This window comes from Tenrec ecaudatus, chromosome 12 (assembly GCF_050624435.1).
Source record: "Tenrec ecaudatus isolate mTenEca1 chromosome 12, mTenEca1.hap1, whole genome shotgun sequence".
NCBI lineage: Eukaryota > Metazoa > Chordata > Mammalia > Afrosoricida > Tenrecidae > Tenrec > Tenrec ecaudatus.
Genome location: NC_134541.1, coordinates 98,117,860 through 98,145,452, shown reverse-complemented (window position 1 = coordinate 98,145,452; position 27,593 = coordinate 98,117,860). Strand labels below are relative to the sequence as shown.

General features: G+C 39.1%; 1 protein-coding gene and 1 pseudogene across 2 annotated transcripts in view; one reads left to right on the top strand and one right to left on the bottom strand.

Annotated features, from left to right (window-relative positions):
• MRTFB (myocardin related transcription factor B) overlaps positions 1-27,593 on the top strand; it is a 264,346-nt gene that overhangs the window by 118,408 nt on the left and 118,345 nt on the right. The gene's annotated exons all lie outside the window — the stretch shown is intronic.
• Positions 15,145-15,446, bottom strand: LOC142422247 (NADH dehydrogenase [ubiquinone] 1 beta subcomplex subunit 3 pseudogene; annotated as a pseudogene).

The window sequence follows — 27,593 nt, the reverse complement described above, 5'->3', positions numbered from 1 at the left end:
GTCGTGGGAGGAGGCAAGCCACTCGGTGCAGTGTAGCAACGATGAAATATGCAACTTTCCTCTAGTTCCTAAGTGCTCCCCCCACCCTCACCTCACCATCATGATCCCATTTCTACCTTACAAATCTGGCTACACCAGAGGACACATAAGAACTGGAAACACATGGATTCCAGGACAGATGATCCCTTCAGGACCAGTGGTGAAAGTGGTGATACTGGGAGGATGGAAGGAGAATGGGACGAAAAGGGGGAACTGATTACAGGGATATATATATATATATATATATATATAATATAATATATATATATATATATATATATATATATATATATATATATATATATATATATATATATCTCCTCCTCCCTGGGGGACGTACAACAGAAAAGTGGGTGAAGGGAGACATCAGACAGTGTAAGAGGTGACAAAATAATAATAATTTCTAAATTAACAAGGGTTTATGAGGGAGGGGGAAGCGGGGAAGGAGGGGGTAAAATGAGGAGCTGATGCCAGGGACTTAAGTGGACAGCAAATGTTTTGAGAATGATGAGGACAATGAATGTGCAAATGTGCTTGACACAATTGATGTATGTATGGATTGTGATAAGAGTTGTATGAGCCCCCAATAAAATTATTTTTTAAATTTAATTAATTAAATAAACAAGAAAAATAAGATGCTCTATATACTGTATATTAAAACAAACACATGATTGGTATTAGATAGGAACCCCATACCTGTTCTGACATATGTAAAAATTCAGCTTAAAGACAGACTTAGGAGCCGGTAAAAGACTATTAATCGTAGTTTATTTAGTGCCTACTTTTGGAGTGTATTTGTTCTCCCTTCAGTGAGGATGCATTTTGATTGGTACCTGATAATTGTCATTAGGCACAACCCTTGACCAGTTTGATTGGTGTCAAGCATCATCTTAGCTGAGGTACTGTTGAAGCCATCTGGAATTTTAGCTCCTTCCACTGGGTAAGAACCTAGCTGTATCTTCTCCAGGGGCCAAGCAACTATTAACACACTCAGGAGCATATGAGTAAATGGGATCAGACTTAGATCAGATATTTGGACCAGTATAATATTCAAATTTCCCTCTCAACAGTCAGAGTTGAGCTGGTATAAATGTAGTATATCCATTTGCTCAAGAAAATGTCAATGAGGCAGTGGAGAGAAGTGCATAAGTAAACTTACTTGTGGTCATTTATGTTATAGTACTTGCCGTATTTTCTTGTAAAGGCTATATTGAGCTACATGATGAATATAAGGTAAACCTGGATATAAGGAATTTCCCTGCTTATACTTTTAGGGTGTTAGATGAAATGGTTCAATTTTTAATTTTAGTTACATGGACATAATTAAAAGCCTGATTTATGAAGCAACGCTGTAATATACATGCATCACTTTTATCCACGTTTCTTGAAACCATCATGCTCAAATGAAAATCTGGAAGTTTATAGTCTGTTTTCACCATCAATAAAGCCCCTTTGGGTCACCATCAACACTAATCTCCAGAGCATATCTTTATTTGTGACTCTCTTGTTTAAGTTGCAGCAAGTTTTACATGCATTTAGGATCTGACCTTGAAGGTTTTATGACTAGTCCACAAAAACACTCACAAACCAGACCAATTTATAACTTGTTACATATTCTTTACAACATAGTCACCATTTTAAAACCTGTTTTTCTGTTATTTTATAGGAGTATGTTTTCTGTTTTATAATAGACATAGGGTGAAAGAAAAAGAAAAAAACGAACTATAGATAGTTCCAGGTCTGTCTGCTGACCCTTATAGGTGTTTTCCAGTCATGTTTGATGAGGTACCAACCCCTGTCCCGTGAGTCAGAAAGTCTATTTTCAGGATTCTTGGAGATTTGGTTACATTACTGCCTGACATAGGGCAATTTAGACTGCCTCTTGATCTGTTCCTGAGTGATCATCTACATTCAAGTGTGTGTTGCCCCTAGGGGACACAGGTTGGTTTTCTGCATTAGGTTCATCATCTGTATTAGTGAATCTGGGAAGAGTTGGATAAACTTCACCTGGCCTTGGAGCCAGGCAACCAAAGAGAACTGCTTGCCTGGCTCCATTACAGAGAGAAGGGTATATGTTCACAGCTGCTCTTTTCTGATGTTCGGTGAGCATTTCCCTTCTCCTCGTTAATCTGCTCAACTTTGTAGTAAGCCAGATACGTGGCAGTACACAAGATGATTGGGTAAAAGGACGTTTTGTAGAATCTGCATACGTTTGATGGATGAGAGAAAGAGGGAAGAACAGTTGGAGGGTGTCAGGGCTGGGGCGGTTCCTGTAGGGGGTCACGGGAAGGAAAGAGATAGATGCTAAATAACTGAAACGTGCCCCTCTGGATCTTTGCTTTACCTTTCTATTACTGGAGGCAGTAGGCAAGTATAGTTAGCTGCCAAATAATTTTGTGATTGACTTTACTCTAACCATATTTAGGACCTTAAATATCTAAAGTAATTCTCAGGGACATTAAGACGCATACTCATTAAGACACATACTTGAATGATGCCTGGAGAGAATTCCTTTCAGTGCTTTCAGGAGGAACTTTAGAGTGTTTAGCCTGAAGAGGAATACACACTCTTTGAAGAACATTTTCTCTAGTGAGATTTCTAACATGTATTTTTAAAATGTCAAGGATACAACATTTGCCAATTCAACACTTGCCATGTGTCTGATTGAAGAAAGCCAATTACATCTATATAATGGGGCTTCAAAAGGTTTGTGGGGGAAAATGGAATTATCAAATAACAGTTTTTCCATGAACTTCTGAAACCCGTGTGTGTGTGTGTGTGTGTGTGAGAGAGAGAGATTAGACTTTAGGACTAGCACTAAATATAATTGTAAAGTTTAAAGGAAGACGATGAACCCTTCCAAATGAAAAAGAAGCTTTATAAGTAGCTTATTAAGGGTGAGGTCCTCTCTTTGTCAGTGGCCTTTGTACAGTCTGTGAAATAGCATCCTTTGTTGCACAGTGTAAATAAGCACCTGTAATCCTGTCACCTAGATACTTTTTGTTGATATTGAATATGCCTTGCTTCCCTGCTTCACTGAGCACACTCAAGGAGTATGTGTGTGTGTGTGTGTGTGTGTGTGTGTGTGTGTGGTGGGCATGGAAGGATGTGTAGTGTGTGCGTCTACACTCTCCCATCTCTCGCTGGCTGCTCAATCCCGTCTCTTGATAAGCAGCGTTAGAACTGAGTGAAGGATGTTTTAGTTGGCACGGTGGTGGGCAGGGGTGGGGGAGCGTGCGGGGGCTAGTTAGAGCTTACAATTTCAAAATGGCATCAGCAAGACTATATAAGCCCCAATTTTAGCACTATATAAGCCCCAATTTTAGCACCTTTAAAACGAGTTTTGCTGAAATACCCTCAGAGTTGACAGTTAATATATTTATTAGGTAATGTGGAGTGGTAAGTTCAAGCCAACAGGAGACCACATCATGCATATAAAGTCCTTCCTAGAGTAACTGCAATCATGGGTATTATTTCTCACTTAGATTATTTGGGATCATTTTCATAAAACTACAGTCCATGGTACAATTCATTTAGACCCTATACCAGTGAATAAATGGAAGCTGAAAATAACCATAAAAGATAGCATCTATCGTATAAGTGATTCCCTAATAAATATTCAACTCTAATGCCCTGGCTACTTAAACTTCTCAAGGCAACTTGGAAATGAATCATTCGTTAAAATTAAATTGGGGCTCTTTTTATATCTCTCACCTGACCCAATGACAGAGACCTTTTGAGGCTAAAAAGGAAGACAAATAGATAACTACTAGGTACCTGCCCCCTGCCTTCTCACCACATTATGGCATTCACTCTTACATGGCCTTTGCACGTTTGCCTTGCTGTTGGACAACAGAACTAGGAAGAATGGAAGATAACATCCACTACAGTTAGCTAATGGGATTTTCCATAAATTAAATGAGTAATATTCCTATTTAATATGTTGTTCATGGATGTATTATTAACCATACATGCCAGTTCTCTAAAACTAGTTGAACTCCCTCCCCCCAATTAAAAGGAAAGAGAAATATTGACTCAATATGTCATTTTCAAAAAGTAATGTAGTTTTTTGAAACTTTCTGTGTGAATTGGATGAAGTTTACAGAATAGGTCATCAGTTTTATATTCAATAGTTTATATGCGTTTTGTTTCAACTCATCCTTGGAAATCCCCTCCATAAGCCATCACTTATTCTACTACCTCCCTGTGTTTCCCATTTATATTCCTCCTTCCTTCCTTCCTAACCTCTGAACTTTTTCTTGGTGTAAATGCTGTCCTTTTGATCTGAGATGGTTGGGTTTTTAACATAGAGGTGAATTCCATTCCAGACTGGAAGTGAGGGCCATAGGGTCAGAGTTCCCACCATTTCTTTCTGACCAATAAGCCTAATCTCCTTTATGATTTTGAGCTCTGTTCCATAGTTTTCTCCCACTTTCTCTCCCACACATTTCTAGTGTGATCCTTCTCAGAGTAGGTGGTAGTGGTAGGTGGGTACCTTTTAGTTTTTCTGATCTCAGAGTTTTGGAGACTGATGTTTGTATAGTCCATTAGTTCATTGGACTAATTGTTTTCATGTGTATTTTGACTTTTGTAGGTCTTTGCTATAGGAGCCCTGGTGGCATTGTGGATATGTGCTGGGCTACAGTAGGTCAAAACCACTAGCCAATCCTTAGGAAAGGAAGCTCTCTATTCTCATAAAGCTTGCAGTCTTGGAAACCCACAGGAACAATTCTACCCATTCCTATAGGGTCACTATGAGCTGGAATTGACTCTGTGGCAAAGAGTTTGACTTGATTAGTTTTTTCTTCTGTACCAGTTGAAACCAAGCGTCCCACCTTAAATGACTATTCATGATCTTAACTCATCAAAGTAGGATGTATAACATTGTCTTTGTGAACTGTGTTGTGCCAGTTGTTCTTGGTGTCCCATAAAACTATGGTCACGAGGAGCCATTCCCTCCAAGATTCATTCCCTCAAGGTATTTGGTTAAGTCTAAGAAGTGTTTGTGGCTTTTTCCACTGAGTGTTCTAGCTCATTCATTGATACATATTTGTAGCAAATACACATACACAAATTTCCTCTGTCAAACCTCTCCATATATATTTGTGGGTCTACTCTCACTCTCTGTCCCACACCTGCAGGTTCAGCCTGCATGTCCAACCAAGCATCCACTGTAAATCACCGTTATAGGACTACGCATATCACAAGAGTCGACTTCAGCTCTTGCAAACTTCCCAGTGTCTGTCCCTTCTTCCATCATTTTCCCCTAGCAAACTATTAATTGTGTATTGTCTTTCCTCTCACCCAGGTTAATGCTTGTCTGCCCTCTAGCTTGTGACTTCCCCTCCCACCGCTTGGAACCACCATCGAATGTTTCTTTTTTTTTTTAAATCATTTTATTGGGGCTCTTACAGCTCTTATAAAATTCCATACATCAATTGTATCAGGCACATTTGTATATATGTTGCCATCATCATTTCCTAAACATTTACTTTCTAGTTGAGCTCCTTGGATCAGCTCTTCTTTTTTTTTCAATCATTTTATTGGGGGGCTCATATCAAAATCCATACATACATCAGTTGTGTAAAGCACATTTGTACATTTGTTGCCCCTATCATTCTCAATACATTTGCTCTCCACTTCATTTGCTCTCCACTTGACATCAGCTCCTCATTTTCTCCCTCCGTCCCCACTCCATCCTCCCTCATGAACCCTTGATAATTTATAAATTATTATTTTGTCATATCTTACACTGTCTGACATCTCCCTTTACCCACTTCTCTGTTGTTCTTCCCCCAGGGAGAAGGTTATATGTAGATCCTTCCCTTCCTCCATCCTCCCCGTATCACCACTCTTAGCACTGGTACTGAAGCGATCATCCATCCTGGATTCCCTGTTTCCAGTTCCAGTCAGTACCTGTGTACACCCTCTGGTCTAGCCAGATTTGTAAGGTAGAATTGGGATCATGATAGTTGAGGGGGAGGAAGCATTTAGGAACTGGAGGAAAATTGTATGTTTCATTGTTGCTACACTACACCCTGACTGGCTCGTCTCCTCCCCGCGACCCTTCTGTATGGGGGTGTTCAGTTGCCTATAGATAGGTTTTGGGTCCCCACTCTGTACTCCCCCTCATTCACAACGATATGATTTTTTGGTTTTTGATGCCTGATACTGATCCCTTTGACACCTCGTGATTACTTAGGCTGGTGTGCTTCTTCCTTGAGGGTTTTGTTGCTTCTGAACAAGATGGCTGCTTATTTACCTGCAAGCCTTTAAGACCCCAAACACTATATCTTTTGATAGCCGGGCACCATCAGCTTTCTTCACCACATTTGCTTATGCATGCATTTGTCTTCAGCGATTGTATCAGGGAGGTGAGCACACAATGATAATGATTTTTTGTTCTTTGATGCCTGGTAACTGATCCCTTCAGCACATCATAATCACACAGGCTGGTGTGCTTCTTCCATGTGGGCTTCGTTTATTCTGAGCTAGATGGCCTCTTGTTTACCTTTAAGCCTTTAAGACCCCAGACGCTGTATCTTTTGATAGCTGGGCACCATCAGCTTTCTTCACCACATTTGTCCTGTTGTTTTCTCCTCCAGATTGTTCATCCAGCCTATCTTATTTAGGCAGACCTGTGGAGATAATAACATGCACCAAAACATGTAGAGCAAAACCATGCAACAAAAGAAAACAAAACAAGAAGCCAATGACAAGAATGTTTCTTATAGTATGAAAACAATTTTATGGCTTTTCAGAATTGTGGTGTCACACAATATTTGCCCTTTTGTAATTGACAAGCTCCACAAAGAATAGAACGGAAATTCCTCAACATAGTAGAGATCACATATACAAGCTAACAAATAACATGACTCTCAACAGAATGTTGTATTGAAAGGTCTTAGTCTGTAAGGCAAAGGAAATCAAAGGCATCAAAATTTACTAAGAATAATAAAATCTCTACTTGAAGAGATGATCCTCTTCTACATAAAACATCCCAAAGTTTCACCAAAATTGTCAAATCTAATTGGAGAATTAGGCAACGTGACAAGGTACAAGATTTTAAAACCCATTGCTGTCAATTCTGACTTTTATTGACCATATAGGACAAGGTGAAACTGCCCTGTGGGCTTCCAAGACTGTAACCCTTGACAGATCAGAAAGCCTCATTTTGCTCCTGCAGAGTGGTTGGTGATTTTGAAGATGGTGAGTAGGCCACCACTATACCACTGTGGTACAAAATTAACATGTAAAAATCAGAGCTCTTAAAAGGAAAATTTTAATATATTTATTTAATTTAAACTATGACCTATCTTTTCATTTTTTCAGGCGTTAAAATGTATGTATTAGCATCTCTATAGTGGCATTTTAACAGCTAAAGATTATTTCTAGCTATTTTTAAAAAGCCCAAATGATTTCTATTCTATTTTGGTTATTTATGGGTATCTGTTTTCACCAATTTAAACTGACTCTGTGCCTTCCACTTAATAAAGACATAACAACAAAATTAAAAAGACAAAAATTGCATTCATAACTTTTCTTTGGTTCTCGTAGACTAAATTTTAAAGCAGATAAGGGTTAGAATTTGTCAGTGTCGTCTGCAGAATTGAGACACAAAATAGGACATCCTGTTTGACTGAGTCTTAACTGCTGACAACTCAGAATTTGATAGATTGCCTTGTTTGATCAGACCATAATTTTTTTAATATATGAAAGGAAAGTTGTTGGGTTTTGTTTTTTTCTGTTAGGCAATATTAGGAAAGTCTCAAGGCTATTTTTGAGTTCTCCATTAAAATGTTTTTTAAAAATCATTTTATTGGGGGCTCATACAATTCTTATCAGAATACATGCATACATCCATTGTGTCAAGCACATTTGTGCATTTATTGCCATCATCATTCTCAAAACGTTTGCTTTCTACTTGAGCCCTTGATATTAGCTGGTTATTTTTCCCCCTCCCTCCCTACTCCCTCCTCCCTCATGGACCCTTGATCATTTAGAAATTATTATTCTTTTGTCATATCCTACACTGTCCGACATCTCCCTTTACCCACTTTTTTGCTGTCCTTCTCCCAGGGAGGAAGTTACATGCAGATCCTTGCAATCGGTTTCCCCTTTCCACCCCACCCTCCTGCTATCATCACTCTCACCACTGGTCCTGAAGGGATCATCCGTCCTGGATTCCCTGTGTTTCCAGTTCCTATCTGTACCGGTGTTCAGCCTCTGATCTAGCCAGATTTATAAGGTAGAATTGGGATCATAATAGTGGAGGAGCGGGGAAGAAGCATTTAGGAACTAGAGGAAAGTTGTATGTTTCATCCTTGCTACACTGCACGCTGACTGGCTCATCTCCCTGCAACCCTTCTGTAAGGTGATGTCCAGTTGCCTACAGATGTGTCTTGGGTCTACAATCTGCCCTCCTCCTCATTCACAATGATTTGATATTTTGTTCTTTGATGCCTGATAACTGATCCCTTGAGCACCTCGTGATCACACAGGCTGTTGTGTTTCTTCTTCCACGTGGGCTTTGTTGCTTAAGAGCTAGATGGCCGCTTGTTTATCTTCAAGACTTTAAGTTCCTAGATGCTATATCTCTTGATAGCCGGACACCATCAGCTTTCTTCATCACATTTGCTTATGCATCTACTTTGTCTTTAGCAATCCTGTCAGGATAGGCTGGTTTGCATGTGCACCCACTCTGTCTTCAGCGATCATGTCAGTATAGGCTGGTGGTGTTCTTCCATGTGGCCTTTGTTGTTTCTCAGTTAGATGGCCACCTGTTTATCCTCAAGCCTTTAAGACCCCAGGCGCTATATCTTTTGATAGCCAGGCACCATCAGCCTTCTTCACCACATTTGCTTATGCACCTACTTTGTCTTCAGCGATTGAATCGTGACAGGCTGGTGTGCTTCTTCAATATGAATTTTGTTCCTTCTCAGCAGGATGGCTGCTTGTTTATCTTCAGGCCTTTAAGACCTCAGATGCTATATTTTTGATAGCTGGGCACCATCAGCTTTCTTCACCACATTGCTTGTGCACCCATTGTCATCAGCAATCATGCCAGGAAGGTGAGCATCTCAGATTGCCAAATTGGTAGAACAAAGTGTTCTCGTGTTCAAGGAGTATATGAGTAGAGGCCCATTATCCATCTGTTTCCTTAATACTAAACCAGAAATATATGTGCATAAATCTATTTACTCCTTGTTGTATATAAATATATTTACATCTGTATATGCCTGTATTTAGATCTCTATAACTGCCCTTTGCCTCCTGATTCTTTCCTCTATTTGAAAGGAAAGTTTTTTTTTTTTAAGAATGTGCACCACAGAGTCAAGTTGGGAGCCTGCTTCATCACATTAGATGTGTGGGATCAGGTGACTCAGAGCCCATGTCACTCATCTATAGACAAGAATACTGTTAGGATTAAATGAAGGATTAATTGTTGTTAAAAGGATTAAACAAAATAAAACACTTAAAGTGTTTAACATATACATAGCTTATCATTAGAACTCTGTGCCCTTTATAAGTAATCAACATTGAACATTTGATATCAAAACACCACAATAGAGACCACACACATGATAGATAACAGCCACAGGTTTGGAGCCGTCCCCCAAATTTGTGCCCGGTTATACCATCACTAGCTGTGCAAACTTGGGCAGATTAGCTACCCTCCCTTGCCTCAGTCGATCATCTGCAAAATGTGGATCATACTCAGACTTGCCTTGTCCAGTTGCTGGGAGAATCAAATGAGTTCACATAGGAAAGTATTTAGAACAGAGATTTTATGACAATTGCTATTAGTACACAAACCTGGCATTAGACAGTATTTCAGTTTATACTAATAACTTCATTTCATACTAAATACTAATGTCCTTCCCCAACGTTTTCACCATTGTGTCTTATGACTGAGAGTTTCTTTCAATGGCTCTAGTAATGTTTACTCCTCTTTTCTGCATGTATCTTTGTCAAGACGTCAGAACGGCATGGGATTCCTTCTTGCCTCGCCATGTACCTCCATCACATTTGAAGAGTACCTTATCTATGAGAGCCTAGAGGGCAAATGCAGTAGGCACTGATTTCCCATGAAGTTTGTCCCTCGTGTTGGTACTGCCAGTTCCCACAATCTTCACATTCCCTGGGCATCAGTCAGTGTCTACAAGGAATGATTTTCAAATATTAAAGCATGTGAAAAGACAAACAGGCCAAAACTCAGTGCTCTCTCGGGACTGGGAGACCTCCAAAACAGAGTCCATTCTGACATTTTCACAGGCTGCTTGAAGGGATTCCAGCAGGGCTGTTCCCTCTGGTAAACTCCTAAACAAATCCTCTGTCATCAAGAGCTGAATTATAGGTTTCTCTTCTTCTTACGTACTTGTTCTGACAAAATTTGAGATGGTAGATTATTGAGCTTCTTTTAAAGCATGTGATATAAATGATAAGTAATATGCAGAAGACTTTTGGTATTTTCAAGTAATAAAGCAGTTATTTGATTTGTTTAAAATGATTTCTGCTCTTAAAGAGAGTTGTCTTTTAAATTCTTTCTGTTTTCACTTTTGATTCCAGGAAATCTATGCCATTACCATATTTTTAAAAATTAATTCTTAATACAGTTTAGCAAATAAATCCTCTATAGTCAGATATGATCTTCCTGAAAGCAAATCTATGCCCTAATAATTTTCAAATGATAAAACTATATCTATAAAACATTATGTACATACATAGAACAGTTACTTTTTTACAATGACCTTTGGGATATGTGAAAACAAAACAATTCTGGTGTTATAGGACATATTCGTATGAAATCTTGGAGTGATAAGAGTTAGTTAGATGATGTGTAAGATTACTAGAGGATGCTTATCTTTTCATTGTTTTTCTATTCATCTGAATCCCCTCTAAAACATTTTCTTGTGTATTATTACACATTTCTTTTTTTAAAAAGAATATAGCGCTAAAAATAAATGAGCGGAGCAGAACCCAAGAGGATTTGGAGTCTGGACAACTTAAGGAAATGGGCAATTAGGATTTATTTAGGTTTTAGTTTGCCTTGAATGCTAACATCCCTCATGGTTATCTCAGACTGAGGTCTGTGAGTGGCATATGTGAAATTTCCAGACATGAACAACATTCCACACTTCAAGGGTCACATTTGTGTGTGGGGGGAGTTTGTATGATTTGTTTCCTTCTTTGCATAATTGTGTCTCATGAGTTAACCCTTTGAATCTACAAAATACTATTAAATAGAGTCTTACAATATTAGAACAATTTGTTAATTTTTTTATTTTCTTAAAAATTTTGTTAAAATATGGTAACTTTTGTGGGAATATGTTTTGAAAAAATATTAAAATGTGGCATAGGCAAGTAAAGTTGATTTATAATCTCAAACAATAGTAAAACTAACACTAAAGTCTATCATATTATATCATAACTATCAGAAACCCAGTATACTAGAGGTCTCTATAAGAGACTAAAAATGAAAGACAAAAGTGAAACAATAAATTGGATGTGAATAATTATTGACTGGAAAAGAATTTCATGACTGTTGACTGATATTTGAAATATAAATATGGAGCTGATATCAAGGAGTTCAAGAAGAAAGAAAGTGTTTTGAAACTGATGGGGGCAGCAGTTGTGCAAGTATGCTTGATCTAATTGAATTATGAATAGTAAGAGCTCCCAATAAAATATAAAAAATAATGAATGGTGAAAAGTATATATAAAATGTCATTACCTATTTTCTAAAGCCAAGACTAACAGTCATGTTTAACAGAAGAGCATGCTTCTCTAGTGTAATTTTCATATGCAGTTATTATTGTTAATCTCTTCATTTTTTAAAGAAATGAAATTTGGTTAGATGAGTAATAATTTGCTGGGGAACCTCTGATATTGCTTATTTATTTGTGTATAAATAAAATCTCTGATATTGCTTATTTATTTGTGTATAGGATTAGAGTAGCTACTGAGAAGCTAGGGTGGGCTTTAAAGACAGAACTGATCAGTTTCTGTTAGTGTAAAAGAGGCTTGTATGAGACTCATATGGGCAGACTGGCCTCTGAGACACAGAAGAATCAACATGCAGTTCCACCAACTTGCTATCAATTTTGGATCTCACTCTTATTGATCCTTGTGGTCTCGTGATAACAGACAGAAATGAAATAAGTAAGATACTATTGAATAGCACGGTTCTATGTTACTCACTTTGGCCCTTCAGGCCGTAGTCTTGAGCCCTGGTGGCATCGTGGGTTGTGTTGGCCTGCTAACCACAAAGTCACAGTTAGAATCCACGAGCTGTTCCCTGGGAGAAAGATGAGCCATCAAAGATTTATAGCCTCAGAACCTCAAAGGGAGTCAAAATTGACTGGCTGGCAATTGGTGGGTTCTTTTGTTTTATTTTGGGTGTGTTTTTTTTTTTGCCATGGTTTGTGTAGCCCCACACAGATAGATGTCTGGGTGGTGGTGGTGATGGTGGTGGTGGTGGTAGGAAGTAGGTACTGTTGAGGGGGTTCTGTTTCATAGCAAGGTCCTACACCATCCTCACACTTGTTATGTTTGAGCCCATTGTTGAAGCCACTGAGTCAGGTCATCTCCTGAAAGTTTTCCTTTTTACTGGTGGGCCCTCTGCCAAACATGATGTCTTTTTCCAGGGACTGGCCTTTCCTGATGACATGTTGAATATACATGAAATAAAGTCTCCCCCTCCTTGCTTCTAATAATGAGCAGTCTGGCTGTACTTCTCCCAAGACAGATTTGTTCTTCAAGCAGTCCAATTGACTTTAATTATTTTTCAGCAACACCACAATTCAAATGAGTCAGTCTTTCTGTGATCTTTTCACTGTTCCACTTCCCCATGGCATGCTTCAGACACACCTCAGTCCTCTAGGTGGTGGTGTCAGTTGCTGTCGAGTCAGCTCCAACCCATAGTGACACAACAGAACAAAACACTGCACTGTTCTGTGTCATCCACACAATTGTTCCTATTCCTGAGCCCATTGATGCAGCCACTGTCAGTCCATCCCATTGAGGAGGACCGTCCTTTCCTTTACTGCCCCGTCACTTTACCAAACATGATATCCTTCTCCAGGGACTGGTCTCTCCTGACAGTACGAGTAGTTCTAAGTCTGTGAGACAAAGTCTTGCCGTCCTTGCCTCTGAGGAGCATGCAGACCTCCCTTCTTCCCGCGCAGATCAGCGTGTCGTTCTCGCAGCCCACGGTACTTGAGTGCTCATTTCCATCACCATGATTCAAATGCGTGCATTCTTCTTCATTCTCTCTTATTCGATGTCCAACTTGGTTTGACATGGCTCTAAGGCAATGGAAAATACCATGGCTTTGCTCAGGCGCACCAGTGTTCTTCTTCAGAGTAACGTCCTTGCGCTTCGTTATTCTAAAGAGGTTGTGTGCAGCAGTTTTACCTGATGCGACACATCTTTTGATCCCTGGACTGCTGCTTCCTTGAACTTTGATTGTGTATCCTTGACAACGTCAAGCTTTTCTCCACTTACCATGATGTTGCCTCCTGGTCCAGTTTTCAGGCTTTTGGTCTTAACAGTGAGTTGTAATTGATACTGAAGGCTGCAATCCTTGATCTTCCTCCTCACTTTTAGCAAGACTTCCTCCAATCCTGATGCCACATTCTTCTTCATCTAATCCAGCTTCTCTGATGATTTGTTTGGCACGTAGATTTACCAAGTATGGTTAGAGGACGCGACCCTGTTGCATACCTTTCCTGCTTTTAAACTATGCCACATGCCCTAGTTCTGTTCGAACAACTGCCTCTTGATCCATGTTCAAGTTTCTCGTGAGCATAATGAACTGTTCTGTAATTCCCATTCTTCTCAAGGTTATCCACAGTTTATGGTCCACATCAGTGGTTCTGAACCTTCCTAGTGCCACACCCCTTTAATAAAGTTCCTCATGTTGTGGTGACCCCCAACCATAAATTTATTTTCGTTGCTACTTCATTTTGCCACTGTTACGAATCAGATGACCCCTGTGAAAAGGTTGTTCAACCCCCAAAGGGGTTGGGACGCACAGGTTGAGAATCCCCCACACAGTCAAATATCTTTGAATAGTGAATGAAACACAAGTAAACATCTTTCTAGTCTTCTCTGCTCTGCGCCAAGACCCATTTAACATCAGCAGTGATATCCCTTGTTCCACATCCTGAGTTCCCTATCAGTATACTGCTGCACCCATTATTGGATGATCTTAGTCCTCTGGGTAGGATTGTGCAAATGTAAGGTGGTTGTCCCATTCAAAAGACTATCCAATTATTAGCTTGCTAATGTAAATAAGGGGAATGACTCCTTTGTGGGGGTCTGGTCATACAGAGGAAGCATATGAAACCCTAGTAAGGGCATTAATCAGTTTTATCTTCCCACTAAGCTTAAAAGGAACAGCTCCAGAAGTGGGAAAGGGGAATTTCGCTGCTATCAAGAAGGAAGAACTAAGAGTGGATCCTTTGAACCCAAGATCCCTGGGTTGAACTTCCAACATCCAGGAGACAAAAGTGCTGTGACACTGGAGACAGCCACTGACTGCAGAAAGCAATGGCAGGAGAAGCAGCAGAACTGAAAGACGGGGCTTGAGACAGCAGTGGCTTCTTCAGGCAGGAGACTTAACTGGTCACTTAATAGCAGAGCTAAAAGGGCTTTGTCACACTTACTCCTTGCAGAGCAGAGGTTGGGCCCAAAGTATACTGGGGGTCAGACAGTGGCCTGCCTGTGGCCATGGCTTATGAGAAGACACTGCCCTCATTGAAGAACTGTAGCCTGAGTTGTTTCTGACCCTGAAATGTCATCTGTTGCTTCCCTAGTAATCCCCATCACCATGAGTATAGTCTGTTAGAGTTGGGGGGCCATGGCTGTGAATTATCAAAGCCAGCAGAGAAACAGAGCCAGGGTAGGGATGGCTGGTGTCAGAATTGGTAAAAAGGTAACTGAATTGATGGATAATTTGTAGTGGTTTTATTTTGTTATTATTATTATTTTGTAATTTTATGGCATCTTACTTGTTTTATTTAATGAACAAACACACCGAGAAGGAGGCTATGGTATAGATATCTTATTTCTATAATAGATTAAGAAGTCACTAATCAATTTTCAGTGATCCTTCTTATCTTTATGCGGGGACTCAGGAAATACTCAGCTCCTGCAGCTATCACGAAGGCAGCAAATCCCCATTTGAATCCTTTTAATATTGCACCAAGAAAGGAAACATTGTTTGCAAATCCACCCATGTATCTCCAAGCTTCATTGTGGCCCCATGGATCTCTTAGCCCCTGTGCAGCCAGCTTCTCCTGGACAATTTCTAATGGTGTCCCTTCTATCTTCCACTGTCTATAATCTGGAAGTTCCATTTTATGATGGCCATGTTCATGTCCATGTCCATGTACAGGGGCCATGTCTACAGGAAGATACTGATGGCAATCTGACCTCTCTGGACATTCAAAATTTAATCTTCCATCGAGAGCCCAACCGGAAGCGGAAGTTCGTTACTATTATTTTTAACTTTTGTTAACGCCATTCTCCATTGCAACCAATCAACATCTACTTTTTTTTTTTAACAGATCATTTTATTGGGGGCTCTTATAGCAATCCATACTTCAATTGTATCAAGCATATTTGTATATATGTTTCCATAATTATTTCTAGACATTTACTTTCTATTGAGCCCTTGGTATCAGCTCCTCTTTTTTCCCTGCCTCCCCCATCCCCCACCCCCAACATCTACTTTTTAAGATCCATCTACAAACAACAATGGGTTGTTTTTTCCTGGTGTTTCTGCATGCTGTTGCATTTTCCCTCCTTGCCTACACAGAAGACCTGGAAGCCAAACTAAGGTAAAGTTCTAAATTCTGCCAATAGAGAGTGCCTTCCTGCCTTGGATTAGATAATGGCACCGTACCTACAAAGTAGACATGAATTGTTTCTGTGTAATAATACCTGTAAACGTAATGTCAGAGAGATTAAATAATGCAAGTATTAAAATTTTAAAGGTTTATCTGGTTCTCAAGTACTGGTGATTGTAATAAGAAAGATTCGTTTTATTTGAAAGAGTGATAGCACACAAATAGTTTTTAGATAGACTATTACTTTTGAATTTTTATGTAGCTCAGTGAGGAATTGAGAGCAATGGGAGGGATTTAGTACATTTTCCAAAGTGGCTGTAACACCTTATGCTCTTAGTAGAATTTAGCAGAGACTCAGTTGTCCAACATAACCACAACCACTAGGTGAAGTTTGTCTTTTTTCTTTTAACCATCTGGTGAGTGTGCAGTGATGTCTCACTGTGATTTAATTTTGTATTTCCATGATGACTAGAAATATTGAGCCTCTTTTAAAATGCATAATGGTTATCTGGGTTGAAAGATCTTCACATCTTTGGCCCATTTCCCCACCGTTTTATTATATAAATGTTAAAACGGGTTGCAGAGTTAAGAGAGTATTACAGTGAGCCATCACATGTGTTCCACCTAGTTCTATAGGCATCCACAGTCTGCCATGCTCGTTCATCTCAGATCGGCCTTTCCATCCTCCATGCACGCATCCTTCTGTCTTCTGGGGACACTTTTCCAAGTAAATTACAAAAACTGGTATAGCTCCCCCTAAACACTTAAGCATATTATCATTTTCCTAAAGTTTGATGTCATAAGAAAAGATTATCCATGCTTCCACCTTTATATGTTCTGCACCCCATTCCATTCCTGTCTTCCCTGCCCAGTCCCATGCAGGTCTGATTCTATTTCATAAAAAATGATAGTATCGCCCCCAAATGCATTTTTACCTGTTTTAAATTGGGTTGCTTGTCTTTTATTATCAAGTCAATTGGGGGGGGGTGGTATTTATTTATTTATCTATGTTACTAATCCTTTGTTAGATATGTGTTTCATGAGTGTTTTCTCTCAGTCTGGTTTCCTTTTTCATTTTCTTAAAGAGAAGCCTTGCCATTTGTGGCTGAGGTTACTTTTACTGACCCTGACCTGATGCATATTTTCAGACACACACACACACACACACACACACACACACACACACACACACACACACACACGACACTCAGTGTTAGTAACTCAAAGAAGAAAAGGAGTGGGGGAAACTTGCTATCAAGTCAATTCTGAGACTTTAAATCTCTACAGGAGTAGTAGTCAGCCTCCTCTTTCCCTCAAAGGGCAGCTGGTAGGTTTGAGCCATTGACCTTTTGAATGGTACCTCAATGCAAAACCCCTACACCACCAGGGCTCCTCAGTACTATCAACAGCCTCTGCTTAGGCCTTAGAAAGCATATCCGTCTGTTTCTTTAAGCTCTATGATTCTTCTGCATTACAATAGCCATGCTGCTGTGAACGTTCAGAAATTATAACACGCCTCATTTTCAAAAGAATTGATTTCTCCCAGTGCCACTGGTATGGTTTTAAGGTACCTTTGAAGTTTTTCAGCACATTTTTAATGCAATTTTTATGGTAAAATTAGGAGCCTTGGCTGATATTCGGGTCAGCTTATAGTCAAGTGTATATATACAGTAGTATATTAATAGACTATTTGGATTGGCATTTTTATGTATATTTTCCTTTGAAATATTTCTTTTTATTTGTATTCTAGTTATCAATAGTCTCTAATTTTGTGACTGAAAAATGTTTCTTCTTGACAATGCTTAGGTAAATTTGTCCAATTTCCTATTTTCTTTCCTGTTTCACTCTTCCTTATTATAAATCCTCACCATCCTCGTTAAATCTCTGAAGTTTTCTCACAACTTTTAAGAGTTAAACTATATGGTCTCTAAGGTTTAAAACAACAAACAAACATGTTTATAAAAATAATATTTAGGAAAAATTGAAAGCCCCATATACCCAATACCCTTGGAGAAGCAGTCCTTGAGGTCAGACATAGATCAATAGCTGATACTGATTTCTATGAGAATCAGTTTTATTGTCAGCCATTGTTTACACTTCAGATTTTTGGCATTACATTTTCTCAGGTCCTTTTTCCTCCTATCCAAATAAAGGCCTACTAACTATTTTGAAAATAGGTGGATTTTTCACTATAAAGTATGCTTAGCGTAAATCTGCGAGAAAGAAGGAAAGGAGAGATAAAAAGATAAATACAAAGTCTGTGCATATAATCACTATAAAATTATTATAGTGTCTTTAAATTCTTTTTCTATGTAGTTTTTTGCAATGTCATAGATGTTTTACAGTTCTCGAATTTTTCATTTTTATAGTATTTTGGTTTTATAAACAGTAATAGAATGATTACATACTAACTGAAAGAAGTATAGCATGTAGTTTAATTAACCAAATCCTTGCTCTTGTTGTACTTCTTCCAAGACAGATCTTTTTGTTCTTTTGGCAGGCCTTGGTATTTTCAATAATCTTGACCAACACTATAGTTTAAATGCATACGTTTTTCTTTGCTCTTCTTACTTAATGTCCAACTGTCCTGTGCGTATGAGGTGATGGAAAGTACCGTGGCTTGACTCAGGCTCACCTGAGTCCTCAGAGGGGCATCTTTGCTTTTCAGCATTTTAAAGACATCTTGGGCAGTGGATTTCCTCATGCAGTGTGTCCTTTGATCTCTTGACTACTACTTCCACAAGCATTCATTGTGGATCAAAGCAAAATAAAATCCTTGACGCCTTCAATCTAACCTTCTTTTATCGTGATGTTACCCGATTGGTCCCGTTGTGAAGATTTGGATTTTCCTTTCTTTTTAAAAATCATTTTATTGGGGGCTTGTACAACTCTTTATCACAATCCATACATCCATCCATTGTGTCAAACACGTTTGTACATTTGTTGCCATCATCATTTTCAAAACATTTGCTTTCTACTTGAGCCCTTGGTATCAGCTCCTCATTTTCCCCCTCCCTCCCTCATGAACCCTTGATAATTTATAAGGTATTACTATTTTTTCATGCCTTACACTGACCAATATCTCCCTTCACCCACTTTTCTGTTGTCCATCTACCAAGAAGGGGGTTATATGTAGATCATTGTGATCAGTTTCCTCTATCTCCCCCCACATTTCCCTTACCCTCCTAGTATCACTGCTCTCATTATTGGTCCTGAGGGGTTTATCTGTCCTGCATTCCCTGTGTTTCCAGCTCTTATCTGTACCAGTGTACATGCTCTGGTCTAGCCAGATTTGTAAGGTAGAATTGGGATCACGATAGTGCGGGGAGGAGTGTATTGGAGGGAAGGAAGCATTAAAGAACTAGAGGAAATTTGTATGTTTCATCAGTGCTATACTGCACCCTGACTGGCTCATCTCCTCCCTGTGACCCTTCTGTAAGGGGATGTCCAGTTGCCTACAAATGGACTTTGGGTCTCCATTCCACACTCCCCCTCATTCAGAGTGATAACGATTTTTTGTTCTTTGATGCCTGATACCTGACCCTATCGACACCTCATGATCACACAGGCTGGTGTGCTTCTTCCATGTGGGCTTTGTTGCTTTTTAGCTAGATGGCTGCTTGTTTATCTTCGAGCCTTTAAGACCCTATGTGCTGTATCTTTTGATAACCGGCCACTATCAACTTTCTTCACCTCATTTGCTTATACACCCACTTTGTCTTCAGTGATCTTGTCCGGAAGGTGAGCATCATGGAATGCCAGTTTAATAGAACAAAGTGTTCTTGCATTGAGGGAGTACTTGAATGGAGCTACCCAATGTCCGTCTGCTACCTTAATACTAAACCTATAAATATATGCACATAGATCTATTTCCCCATCATCATATATAAATATATTTACATATATACATGCCTGTATTTAGACCTATAAATGCCCTTTGCCTCCTAGTTTTTTCCTCTATTTCCTTTTACTTTCCTCTTGTCCCACTGTCATGATCAGCCTCATTTGGGTTTCAGTAATTCCTCTCGGTTACATTGCCCTTGATCAAGCCCTACCAGGCTTGCTACACCCTCCTCACCATCGATTTTAGATCATTTGTTGTTCTCTTGTCCCTGGCTTTGTTAACACCCACTTCCTTTCCCCCACCTCCCCCTCTCCTTTGCCCCTCCCCCAGAAGGGTGGATCCCATTGTTTTCTCTTCCAGATTGTTTATCCCAGCTATCTTATCTAGATAGACCTGCAGAGATAATACTATGCACAAAAAAATAAGACAGAAAAACAAAGCAACAAAAGAAAACAAACATTAACAAAAAGAAAAGCCTGTAAATAGTTCAAGGTCTGTTTGTTGACCTTTAGGTGTGTTTTCTGGTCAAGTCTGATGGGGTGCCAGGCCCTGGCTCCAAAGTTTATTTTTTGTATTCCCTGGGGACTTCTCTGCTCCCCTTGCTGTTCTTTTGCACGCTCTAAGTGTTTCACCTCAGTGTGGTGGGGTCAGATGGGGCACAATGTCCACACTTTGTTCCCAGTAGTGCTATGAGTCAGTGAGGGACATCGTGTCTCATGGTGGGGCCGGCCCTATGGTCCTCTCTGTGCATTGGCTGCTTTGAGCAGGAATGTTGTCCTCAGGGCTTGGTGGGCCAGGATGTGTCCCACTCTCTTTCTTCCCCTTCATTTGCTCCTTTGTGCTCTGATCAGATATGCCCCTCTCCCTGAGCTGTAGCTTCAGTGCTGTCCTCTGAAGTGAATTCTTCTGCAGGGAAGGGGGGCTCTCCATGTAGTTGGGATTGGGTGCATTGAGTTGAAACTTACATTGTTTGTTTGGTTTTTATTTTCAAAATGGATAGACTAAAATCTTTGTATTAACACATTACTACTTTTGAAGCTACTAAATACATTTTGATCATATTTGCTAAAGTATTTCCTATTTACTGGCCCATGAAAACAGCAGTCAAGAGATCAAAAGACAAATTTAATTGGTTAAACCTGCTGCACAAGAACTTTAATGTATTGAAAAGCAAGGAGGTTGATATGAGGACTAAGGTACGGTGACCCAAACCAAGGTATTTTCAATTGCCTTCTATGCATGTGAATGTTGGACATTGAATTAAGAAGACTGAAGAAGAATCCATGGATTTGATCAGTGCTAGTGCAAAGTATTAGAAGTACCATAGGCTGACAAGAGTAAGCAGATCTGTCTTGGAAGAAATCCAGCCAGAGTGCTCCTTAGCAGGATGAAAAGACTTTATCTTGAGGACTTTGGACATGTTGTCAGGTCAGGAGAGACCAGTCTCTAAAGCAAGACATCGTGCTTGGTAAAGTAGAGAAGCAGCGACAAAGAAAAAGGCGCTCAACCAGATGGATTGACACAGTGACTGCAGCCATGGGCTTAAGCCTAAGAACAGTTGTGAGGATGGCCCTGGAACTGGCAGTGTTTCATTTTGTTGTGCACAGGGTCAGAACTGACTCCGTGGCACATGACAACAGTCCAGGAAAGTCTTAATATGTATTCTGGTTATGATCACGGGGTTTGGGTACCAACAATACTGAGTTTTAAAATCCCAGCCAGTCACCTTGGTAGTATTTAAGTGACTTCATCTGTAAATTGTGATGAAGAATCATAAATGAACCTACTTTCTAGAGTGCTTTAGGAGATAAAGTAATATGAAACATATAAAGGTTTTAACACGTCTTAAACAGTGTTTTTACTGTTGAATTGATTTTATTTTTCAGGAAGTAAGCCATTAGAACAACATGTAACTTAATTGATCCTCTGTGCCCAAAATCCCATCTCCTCTATATGAGTGGTGTATCTGAATGTGTGTGTGTGTGTGTGTGTGTGTGTGTGTGTGTGTGTGCGCGCGCGTGCGCATGTGTGTAGATCATGAGGACTCTGCTGTGTCTGCAACCAAGAGATGGTAGAAGTCATCTGGTTATAAATTAATGCTACAGTTAGACAATGTGGAATATGCATTACTAAAATGGTTTTCTCAATGCACATTCCTGGGCTGCTTTACTAAAATATGGCTTAGGGGTTGTTGCTGAATTATGAAAAGTATTATTAGTATGGAAGTATTTCACAGCAGTCTTATCTCTGTGGAAAAAGGTAATATTTTATATATACTGAAATACAAACATCTTAAATGTAAAGATTGATAAGCCTTTTAAATTTGCATTATTTTAAAATAGTTTTTGGAAGGAAAATGAGCTGATTCCAGGAACCCAAGTAGAAGGGGAATTTTGAGAATGATGAGGGCAACAAATGTATAAGGGTGCTTTACTTAATTGATGTATGTATGGATTGTGATAAGAGTTGTATGAGCCCCAATAAAATGATTTATTAAAAAGTTTACAAAAAGAAAGACATATCCAAAAAAATAAAAGAAAATATGTCATCCTAATTGGTTTTACCTAGAATTGAAAATTATATAAAATGTTCCATTCTTTTGCTCCATGATAAGTTGGGTGTATTCATGAAATATTTCTTTTCATCATAATAAAGATGCTTTGCAGATTCCATATTAAAAAATAGTTTTTGGCGTAAAGGAAGGTACAAAGATTTCCTAAATATCCTTCCTCCTCTTTCCCCAAAGGTTTATGTGTTAACCAACCACATTTGCTTTATCTCGCTCTTTCCATATCTACAGTTTCTTCCTCTGACTCATTTGAAAGTGTAATGCTGACATGATGCAGTTTTATGCTTAAATACTTGGGTGTGGGTTTCCTAAAAATAGAACATCCTTTTATATAACCACAGTTCAGTTAACAAAAATCAAGAATTAGCATTAATATAATACTGCTATGTGCCATATTCAAATCTTGCCAGTTACCCCAATAATATCCTCATTGCTGTTGCTAGGCCCCATCAGTCAGGTCCATCTCACCGCAATCCGACATGTGCACTAGAACAAAAGACAAGACTGCCTGGTCCTGCCCCATCCTCCCCTGTGCAGCCATTGAGTCAGTCCCTCGCCTCATGGCTCTTCCTTTTCTCTCAGCCCCTCGACTTTAGCAAGCATGATGGTTTTTTCCCAGGGGCTAGTCTCGCGATACCATGTCCACAGCATATGAGACAGAAGCCTCGCTCGCCATCCTTGCTTCTAAGGATCATTCTAGCTGTACTTCTCCCAAGACAGATGTGTTTGTTCTTTTGGCAGACCATGATACTTTAATTATTCTTTGCCAACACCATAATCCAAAGACATTGACTCTTATTTTGTTTCCTTCACACTGAAAGCTGCGATCTTAATCTTCATCAGCAAGTGCTTCAAGTCCTCCTCACTGTCAGCAAGCAAGGTTTTATATTTGCGTATGGAAGGTTGTTAATAAGCCTTCATCCGATACTGATGCCTAATTCTTGATCATATAGTCCAGCTTCTTGGCTTATTTGTTCAGCTTACGGACTGAATAAGTATGGCAGAAGGATACAACCCTGATGCACACCTTTCCTGATTTTAAATCCGGCAGTGTGCCCTTTTGTATACACACAGTTGCATCTTAACCCACATGATCATAATGAAGTATTTTGGAATTCTAATTCTTCTCAGTGTTTTCCATAGTTGGTTAGGATCCAAACACAAGTAAACATTTCTCTAGTATTCCCTACTTTAAGCCAAGACCATATGGTATCAACAATGATAACCCTTGTTCTACATCTTCTTTTGAAGCTAACTTGGATTTCTGGCAGCTCCCTGTCAATGTACTTCAACAGCTGTTGTTGAATGATTGTCAGTAAAATTTTACTTTCATGTGATATTGATATTTGTGAATAATTCTTCAGTCTGTGGGCTTACCTTTCTTTGGAATGGCTGCAAATATGGATCTCTTCTAGACACCTGGTTGTCCTGGTCTTCCAAATTTTTTTTGCATAGATGAGTAAGTGCTTCCTGTGCTGCAGTGGAATGTTGATATATTTCACTAGGTTGTTCATATAGCTTTGTTTTTAGCTAATGCCTCAAGTGCAGCGTGGCCCTTTTCCTTCAGGACCATCGGGTTCTGATTCTGTGCTGTGTTATGAGATGGTTGAATATCGACTAGTTCTTTTTGACTCTGTTTATTCCTTTTATCTTCTTTTGCTATGTCCCTTTTAGCAAAATGAAATAAGTATGTTTCCCCACCTCTATTCCATTTAGGACCACAAAGGTGTATTTATTCAATCATCAGGCCTCTCAGTTCCCTGTAATAATGGTCTGTAGTTCTTCCTCATCCACGCTCCCCCACCCCATGATAATTTTTAAGTTTATAGATCAGTTATTCGGTAAAATGACCCACCATTTGTGACTGGACACAGGTCATCCACAACTGACAGGGAAAGACCACCAAAGAGGCATATTGTCTCATAAATGGAGTGTCCTAAGCAGAGGCACAGGTCATCTCTGTGTCCCATTATTGTCCCAACATGTCGGAAGAATTGCTCCACATGGCTTCCAGTGATGGGGTTGTTTTCAAGTAAATTGGTAGGCCTTCCTTAAAAGGCACTTTTAGGTGAGCTCAAATCTCCACCCTTTGGATCAACAGCCAACCACATTCATTGTATCGCCCAGGAGTTGTATACATCTGTCCCTGAAGAGGTCATGTGAATTAACGCTGGTCCCAGGGTTATGGTGATGTCCTCTGAGTGTCTCTGTAAAGTTACTATATTTTTCTTTGTGATTGTGAAATAAGTTTCTTGTGAAGAAAATATGCTCAGACTAACTTGCAGGACCTTGGCATATTGAGTTTAGCACGTGGCTGCTAACTGCAAGGGTGGTGATTCAAATGCACCAGCCATTGCAAGGAGAAAAAAAATGAGGGTGTCTACTCCGATAAAGATTTACAATCTCAGAAACATTAAGGATCAATTCTTTTAGGTCCCTATGAGTCCTATTTAGCTCAGTGGCAGTGAGCTGAACTCAATTTAGCTAATTCTTTGCCTGAAACTGTAATTACTCTGATAATTAATAAATGGTGATTTTCTAATTCTGTCACTCCATCGACATTTATTGAGGTGCCATTCTACTTCACACGCAGGCTTTCTTTTTCCTTCTTTATTTATTCATTTGTTTTTTAAAAATATTTTAGTGGGGGCTATTACAGCTGTCATCACAATCCATACATACATCCATTGTGTCAAGCACATTTGTACATATGTTGCCATCATCATTTTCAAAATTTTTTCTTTATACTTGAGCCCTTGTTATCAGCTCATTTTGTCTCATCCCTCCCTCATGAACCCTTGATACTTTATCTTTTTTTTTTTTGCACTCTTCTAAATTTATTTTTTCTAACGGACATCACTTCCATTTTCTAAATTTTTTTAAAAAAAATCATTTTATTAGGGACTCATACACCACCCTTCTCGATCCATACACACATCAATTGTGTAAAGCACATTTGTACATTCGTTGCCCTCATCATTCTCAAAACATTTGCTCTCCACCCAAGCCCCTGGCATCAGGTCCTCATTTTTCCCCTCCCTCCTACCCTCCCCCCTCCCTTATGAACCCCTGATAACTTATAAATTATTATCTTTATTCATTTGTATCAGAATGGAATCTTATTGTATTCTCTGTATCATAATTTATACTATTCTTATTCTTTTAATACTTAAATTGTAGAAGGGTAGCCCCTTGGAGCTGGCTTTTATGCCCTTAAGATTGGTCCCTATCGTACTATGTGGAGGTTTTTACTTGGGGGATAGCAAGATGTACCATACTCAACTTGTACTCTCCTAGCCCTGGCCTTGAAATCAACCATTTCTCCAAGGAAGTGCTTTGATTGGAGTGTTTAGAAAAAGATATGGGAAGTGGGTGTGTTCATTGCTTTTGAGACATAGTTGCTCTACACTCTTATCAGCAGACAAATGCCTCATGAAATGTCCTTTTTGACAGTGAATGCAAAACCATTCTTCCAGACTGTGCTGTTCCTGTCATAGTCAACAATCTGCTTTTCTAATTCAGAATGACCAGTATCAGTCCATTACAGCTAACTAATGCCTAGACTATCAATCTTCATACATTCCATTTCACTTTTAATGACTTTTCAATTTCCCACTTGTCTGTCAGTTTGTTGTAGTATGATGGCTAGTAGGTTGCTTTGATTCTGGAAGGTCTGTCACTGGTATTTCAAATTTCAGCAGGGTCACCCAAAGTGAATAGGTTTGGGGGAGCGTCCAGACGAGAGAACAGACTAAAACAAAGAATGAATCGACTGCCCACTGCAGAAAAATTAACCACTGAAAAGCCTATGGATAGCATCAAAACACTGTCAGTTACTCATGAATAGAAGTACAACATTGTCCGAAATACTGCCAGAAGATGAACTCCTCAGGTCAGAAGGCCCTCAAAATATGACAGAGGAAGAATTGCCTTCTCAAAGCAAAGTCGACTATAATGACATGGATGGAGTTTAAAGCCTTTGGCACCTTCTTTTGCTGATGGGCCACTACACAAATGGAAAGAAAACAACCACAAGTATCAATTAATCGTTGAAACTTGGGGTGTACAAAGTATCAACTTAGGAAAATTGGAAGTCATTGAAAATGAACTAGACCACATACAAATTGATGTCCTAGGTAATAATGAGCTAAAGTGGACTAGTATTTGCCAATTTAAATCAGAAAAATTGCATAGTTTACTATGCTGGGAATCACACAATCAACAGGAATGGCCTGGCATTGATAATCAAAAAGGACATTTCAGGATCTACCTTGAAGTACAATGGTAATGATGCCTGTTCTAGAACAATACTTAGCCACATACAAGGAAATCCAATCAATACAATTATTATTCCAATTTATGTACCAACCACCAAAGCTAGGATGCAGAAATTGAGAAATTCCAATGTCTTCAGTATGAAATTGATCAAATATATAACCAGGAAGCATTGAAAATCATTGATGATTGAAATGCAAAAGTTGGAAATATTGAAGAAAGAGCAATAGTTAGAAAATATGGTCTTAGTGATAGAAAAGAAGCTGGAAATCATATGATAGAATTTTGCAAGACCAATGATTTCCTCATCTCAAATACTTTATTTTTCCACCCTCATAAAGGGTGACTAGATACATGAACTTCTCCAGATGGCACATACAGAAATCAAATTGACTACAACTGTGGAAAGAGATAATGGGAACACTTCAAAGCCAAGACAGGAGCAGATTGTTGAACAGATCATCAACTGCTCATTTGTAATTTCAGGTTGAATTGGAAGATAATTAAAACAAGTCCATGAGAGCCAAATACAACCTTGAGTATATCCTACCCAAATTTCATGCAATCTCCAGAACAGACTTGATATCGAGCACTTCATACATGAAGAAAGTAAAAAGATGTCAGGGAAAAAAGAAAAGAACGAAATGGATGTCAGAAGAGATTCTGAAACTTGCTCTTAATCATCGTGTGGATAAGGCAAATGGAGGAAATGGTTAAGTTAAAGCTGAATATAAATGTTCAAAGGGCAACTCAAGAAGACAAAGTAAACTTTTATTATGAAATATGCAGAGACCTAAAATTAGAAAACCAGAAAGGAAGAACACCCTGAATATACCTTAAACTAAAGGAACAGAAAATTTCACGTCTTCCACAGCAGTATTAAAAGATTTTACAGGCAGAATATTAAATGATAGAGGAAGCATCAAAAGACGCTGGAAGAATATACAGAGTCACTGTACACCAAAAAGATCTGCTCTGCTTCCAGCATTTCAAGAGGTAACACGAGAACGAA